Here is a 7,381-nt window from a genome sequence, read left to right as displayed (position 1 = left end):
ATGTAGTGTGTCCTTAAATGAAAACATTCATTCTATTACTTTAGCCAACTTGCCAAGAGCTACTCATACCCATTCCTCAAATAATATATCTTTCAATGCATGTATGTTTAAAGTAAGAGTATGAAAATTATAAACTAGTCCCCTTTGTCAAGGACCTCAAGTTTGAGGCAATAGAAGCTCCTTGTAGAATGTGATATTGAGATAAATTTGTTGCACAAAAGAAACTATATACTTTTTTGAGTTTGTATGATTGAAATATTTTTCTAAATATTATCACATGGAATGGTACTTTTATGGTTCTGCACTACATTGGTAGTTGTTTGTGACCACTGATTCTTACCTTACCAGTTTGTTTGTAATAGGTATCTTTTACCTTTATCAGGAGAAGAAGGCTTGAAAACATCTACCTAAACACATTTATCTCCACTCTTTTATTTCAGATTACAAGAACCATATTTTTGCAACCACTGTGGCTCTCTTTAATTTTGACAACCACTATTAATGCAACCAACTAGTTTCTAATACCTACCATTATCGTTAGTTTCTTCATTTTTTGGACGAAGTCCACTCTGTGTTAGCTTGTCTATTTTTTATAAAGCCTTAATCTCTATTTAATTGTATTTCTTAGATAAAATCTTAATCTCTACATGTTTTTCATTATGATTAAATTCCAAATCCACTGCACTATTGGTTTAAAACTGATTTAAAAAAATACAAGTGCATGTCATACTATTGAGTTTGTAAACTATCCTTCTGAGCATCCCAAGATCTATAATCTCCACATATGTTAAAAACCTCCTTATCTCTACTCAAACACATGTCTAAATGAAAAGGGAACCAATAGGGCCTCGTGAATCTATGTTGAACACGTCTTCATGTTTCCAAATATTACTAGGACGATTAGGAGAAAGTAAGTTCTTAAAATAACTCATGTGCCTTCTTGCAAAAGAGTTGTTGGTATACCATCCCCTCCTCTCTAAAACAATGTTACCCATATCCCTCTAGAGTAAACAATCAATAAGAAACATGAGTCCGCTCTATATGTATACAAATACACATACACATACATACATATTCTTCTTGATTTTATTTGACTTCTATTTTTAATTTTATTCTTTTTTTTTTTTTTCATTTTTATTATTTATCAACTATTGATTTTGCTCTTTTTATTTCTAATTGTTTTCTTGAGATTTAAATTTTCCTTTGTATTATAACAGATACACATTTTATTTATTTATTATTTCTTTAATTTTGTTTCTTCTTTGCATACTCTTTTGACGTACTCTTTTGACTTTGATGACTTTAATTTTCTTATCAAGTCCCTCGATTCTATCATTTAATTTGAGATCTGATATGAAGTTGATCATCGTATGCCTCCTTACTTCTTACAATCATAATGATAGATAACAACAATGATATAAAACACTATCACACAATCCAAACTCAAATGATCGTACTTAAGAAAAGTCACAGCAGTCCAAAATGATAATCATAAACATAACGTTCCTCCAGCTATGGGAAATGTTCGATAAATCCAGTCGTGTAACCTTTTTCGCAGCAAACTATATAGATTCAAGGTAAAATATTTATTCTATCGTAACGTTTACTGTAGACTTTTAATCACATGCTTCAAGTAGGTCAGGTTCTGGGGAGAAGTTTTATGTGAAAACCATTAGCTGCGAGAGAAAAAAACGGATCTGATATTACTTTTTCAGCTGGGTCAATGGCAGTGAAGCCACTGAAAGATTTAACAAAATGGTGAACGAACAGCAACATCTCCACCTTTCAAAATTCCCGACCGGGGCAAACTCGCAGCCCTGCAGCGAATGGTAAGAAGGTGTAAGGAGCCACATCACTACTTCCCTCTTCAAACCTCGAAGGCTTGAATTTGTCCGCCTCATTGAAATACTCTTCTTTCCTATGCGTGCTATGAACTGTCCATAAAATCTGCTCATACCAAAAAACAAATACATAAATCTACGATCTGTAGATTGAAAAGGACATTTAAAATTATGTATATAGATGTTATTTTCCCCTTATAGTCGCTTTCTATCATAAATTTGATCTATAGATATTATCTATCATCAATTTTCTAGTTTCAGAACGTGACTTAAATGTCGACCTCAAGAAAGCTTTCATACAACCTAATTTAGACATTGCAATGACTGAAGAAAAGAAAACCAAGATTTTGAAAAATGTTATTGAAGTGATTCAATAGGAAGTTATTAGAAATGTATAGCTTACTTTCCATCCCTTGGGGATTGTATAGCCCTTGTAATCAATATCTACAATAGCCTCGCGAAATGTGCCAAAGTGTGGGGGAGTCATGCGTAGCGTTTCCTGAGCAGCCTGCCATGTATATTTCATCTGACTCAGATCATTCCAGCTGATTTCTTCTGCATTGCTTTTGTTTCTCATAATTGTCATTTGCTCTGTTAAACGCTAGGCAAGTATTAATTACAAATGCAATTCAAACTATGGCATTTTCACGGTTCATTAACTTCGATATCAGATTTAAGAATTAGGTTGAGTGTTATTGGTCATCTTCAAACATTACGACCATCTTTAAACATCATACATTAAGGAAAAAATTAAGCGTAGGAAAATAAGTCAACTTTAAGTAGTCAAATGTTTTACTCTAGGAATGAAGCCTTAGTATGTGATGTTTAAGCTGTCGGAAACATCACACAGAATAAGGAAGAAATTAAACTTGGAAAAATAAGTCAATTTTGACTATTTAACACTTTTAGACTAGGAATGAAGCCTTGTTTAAGCGTAGTCAATTCATCTTAGTAATTCACACCAAGATATGAGTACATGTGAACAGCAATGAATCAATAAGGGTCTGTTTGGTTGCGAGAATAGGAATATGTATTCCAGAATAGAAAATAGGGCTACGTATTCCTATTCTCCTTTTGGTTCAGCCAATATTTGATGGGAATTCACGGACCTCAAAATTTATCTTTTCTAAAATTAAGAAAAATGGAATAGGAATACGTATTCCAATAACACCTATTTTGATGGAATTGCAAAACCCCATTTTTGAACCAAAAATACAATATATGTATTCCATTTTTACTTCATATTTCAATTCCATTTTGGTGCATCCAAACGAAGAATTCAAAATCTTTGGAATTCATATATGCATCCAAACAAAGAATTCAAAATATGAAATTATATTTTGATAGCAATATCACGACTCTTTATATTGAAGATAGGGCACGTAATAGAAATTTAATTAATGATAGGATGTTGTCAATCAAATTAAAAAAAGGAAAACATGATCATTTCCCAAAAAAGAAAAGCACGATGAACAGTTTACAAGTGAAAAGAAGCAGCATACCTTGGACGACTTGTTCATAGCAGTCGGGATTCGAAGACAAGAGTTTAAACATCAAGGTGAGTGCGGAGACCGTGGTGTCATAGGAAGCATGAAACAAACCATTGAAATTGTCGATGATCTCCCGATCAGTGAGCGCATTCCCTTGTTCATCTCTAAAGCTGATCAACACAGACAACAAATCATGGCTGCTACTCACAGCCCCAGAAAGTAAATCAATTCTTCTCTTGTCAATCAAACAAGACAAAATCTGATCAACTACAGAGCGTGCATGAAGCGCTCTGCGGAACCGGGTTCCTGGAAAGTCCAGAGGAAGAGACAAAGAGCCAGCAACTATCGTTTCAAACAGATCTTGCAGCCTCTGTTTCTCACCATCGTCACTGATATCAAAGAACAATTTGGCCGCGAGCGAAAAGACGAGGTCCTTAACCAGATCGCGAGCATTTTCACCTGCGATTCCCCCTTCCATTTCTCTGCGATGTGACGTTGGATTTCGAGGCTCATTTTGGGAATATATTTCTTCAACGCCTGAGGACCGAGACAGCGAGCAAGTGCCCCTCGCAAGCGGAGATGGTCGAGTTTTCTCTTGTTTCCGATGGATTCCCGTCCGACGAGTTTCATGAAAGAGTTGGGCAATGACATTTGCACCAGCTTGTCTTCGTTGGACAGAACCAAACGGTTTCCTTCGGCTCCGTAGAGAACTACCGTGGGATGCCCGATCAGTGATGTCTTGAAAACATCCCCGAATTTCTCAACTCTCTCATCGAAGAAGAGCTCTGGAGTGCCCTATCGAAGCGCGGACAAGAATTGTAGGGTCTCGCCGATCACAGGGAGACCCAACTTTCCAGGGGGAATGTTTTTGAACGGGGACTGACGCTTCCAACGATTTAACGAGAGAAGAAGAATCCCAAGAGAGACCGAGACTGTGATAGAAAGGAGGACAGGGAAAGACTCCATTGAATTTGATCAATGGAAGACAATATGGTGGAGGGATTGCAGTGAGAGGTAAGTTCTCTTTTGGATGGGAGAAGAATATATAGTAATGCTGGTCTCATGTTTAATTTTAAAGGGTAGGTGTGTTCCTGTGCAAAGACAAATTGGAATCTTTTTTATTTTATAGATAACCAACTTCAAGTTTCCATGTGAAAAATAATTTCATGTTTGTGGTTCTTTATATAAATTTTTATTTTAAAGAAGTGTGAGAGTTTTGAAAAAGAGGGCTGAAAATATAAATAACTGTTTAAAAATAAGTTCTATGAATCCGTTATAGGACTATTAGCTTCACAAAAAATTGTAAAAGGTAGACATAAGAAAAAGTTTCTTATTGAAAAGAACACTAAAAAATCACAAATTGTTCCATTGACTTTAACATTGATATCTATTTCTTGTTTTTTTTTTTTTCATAATTCTATTTAAGTAGGATTACTCTTAAAAAATAAGTGTCACATAGTGTGTTGTAATAATTTTCATAATAATTAGAAATTTTAATTTAATATTGAATATTGTCATAATCAATAATTTTATTTTATAAATATAAAGTTGTGATAATTATAGTACATTTTAGTTATTTTAAATTGTGATAATTTTAGAAAAAAATAATAAAGTATATATTAATATTTTTAAGTATTTTAAATTGTCATATATTATAAGTTTAGTATAAGAGATAGTTTAGAATGCATAATAGTTATATATTATTATTTTGCTCAAATATAATAGTAATATATTATTTAATTATTTAATATGTTATTTAATTATAATCATATATTATAAATTTATATAATTAATTATTATAAGTAAATTATTAATAGCGATATATATAATTATATAGTTTTATGAAATATAGTTTTATATTTTAATAAAAAATTATCATTTATAAATTGTGTACCAAAATTTTAATTATATATTATTGTTCTAATATAGCTGTAGCATATTATTTAACTTTTAATGGGTATTAAAGGGTTCTTATAACAAAAAATGAATTAAGTCAATTAAATTTAAAATATTTAATTTTTATAATATAAAAATCATAAATAAATTATACAACTTAAACAAATATATAAATTACTCAAAAAAAAATTATTTGTGATTGGTGCATATTCAAATAGAGTTATTGGTTGAACTGAATGCAAATTTACAAAATTTGATAATATACTACTAATCAATCTACTTTTATCATTTTTGGTTTGGTTTGTAATTGGTAGGTTTGTGTCTCACTATTATAACATTCTCTAAGGACTATTAGGATATTTGACCATATCTACTTGACATATTTAAGTGAATTTCTATTGATGCATGAAAATGAGGCTACCCTTAAACTCAGGAAAAAAAAAGTAAGCATTGAGTATTTAATACTTTTAGTATAGCTATTAAGCTTAGTATGTGATGTTTAACCAGCTGTCCAAAACATGGAAGGTATCAAGGTCACATGAAAATGCTCAATTTTGGTTGGAGCACTCTATATTAGATTCTCTACAAAAGATCTAAAATATCCATGAATAGAATAGAAATTTTAGCTTTAAACAATTGGGTAATTTAATGCAAGTTGTGTAAGTCTGACATATGATTTAAGGTGTGCGCTACTCGATCCTTTCCCTCAACAACCGTTTTATAACATACTCTTTGACAAAAACGAATCTACCCTGCATCCGGCGGATAGAAAATACATTCATTTTAATCGCACAGAATTAATTTATTTTCCATTCAGATGTTAAATACATTCATGTAATATCACGCCGAAATAATTAATCAATATTTCAACAACTACACAGAAAAATGGGGCGCCATGGCACCCGCTACGCCCGTGGCTATACAGCCACGAAAATGCACTTCCTTTACATTGCTTTTTCTAACTTTTTGAAAAATTAATCAAGTCCTCTTTTTCGTATGGAAGTACATTTTCGTGGCTGTGTAGACGTTGCCCACGGGCTACGGTGCAACATATTTGCACCGAGCCGCTGCCCATTTGCCCTGTCCATCCCTTGACTGACTCCACTGTCTTTCGCTCACATGAAATAAATTCCTGTGTTTGCCATGCATTAAAATTTCCCATGTTTCAAAGTATAACAGTGATTTAAAAGGGAAAGGGATCAATTTTATTTATTAATCAAAATTGTTTACTTTTTATGTGTTTTTAGGGATTTTTTGTGTTTACATTAAAAATAAAACTTAAAATAAAATAATAATATCATTTCTAATGAAAAATTCTTATGTAAAAATTATTATCTCCTTTATGTTTCTTATTTCTTCTTAATAAATTTTTACCCTTTTTAGATTATAATCTTTACCTTATACAAATGTGTATCTACAAAGGATATAGATTATCATTGATTTAATTTTTATTATTAGATATAAGAATTATTTAAAGATTTAGCATAAACACATTTTATAAAGTCCTTAGTCTATATATCCAAGACTGGCTCACAATTTCCCTAATCATGTTGTGTTGTAGGATCTTTGCCTATCATTTAATACTTATTTTAAAAAAATTAACAAAATAATAATAATTTTTTTATAAAAATATATATATATATATATATAAATGTAAGTTTGTTCTATATTACATTCACTCTGCAATTTTTTTCTAGCAAAGTTAATCTTTCATTGTCAAATAGAATTTATAGCATTATAGCATTATAGCATTACAAGTAATATTAGTCTATAAACTTAGATTTATAAAATGATATTAATTATTTTTAATATTATAAAGGAATAAAATAATAAAGATAACTAATATCAACTTATAATTTTATTGTGACTATGCATCCATTTAGACCTTATAAAAGGAAATTGTTTTGAAATAAATTAAAGTTCTATGTGGTGAGATTCCCATGATAATATTTGTATGCTCTCCCAAAGAAGGACAATAGGGCACAAGCCAGACGGTCTCAAGCACAGGCCAAGGCAGATGGGTAGTGGTTGGGTGCAAATATGTTGCACATTATCTATAGTGCAACATATTTGCACCCAGACGCTGTCCATCTCTACACCCATGTCCAGACTATACTATCCTTCATTGACAAGGGGAAAAAAATAAGTTTCTAT

At 31.7% G+C, this 7,381-nt stretch overlaps 1 pseudogene; it reads right to left on the bottom strand.

Annotated features, from left to right (window-relative positions):
- Positions 1-1,638: 1,638 nt before the first annotated feature.
- Positions 1,639-4,297, bottom strand: LOC149546216 (taxane 9-alpha-hydroxylase 1-like; annotated as a pseudogene).
- Between the last annotated feature and the right edge of the window lie 3,084 nt (positions 4,298-7,381).

Source organism: Cupressus sempervirens, chromosome 7 (genome assembly GCF_028749045.1).
Source record: "Cupressus sempervirens isolate cs-2001-9-10 chromosome 7, ASM2874904v1, whole genome shotgun sequence".
Taxonomy (NCBI): Eukaryota; Viridiplantae; Streptophyta; class Pinopsida; order Cupressales; family Cupressaceae; genus Cupressus; species Cupressus sempervirens.
The sequence above is the reverse complement of the archived record's forward strand: the minus strand, read 5'-3'. Positions and strand labels throughout refer to the sequence as shown.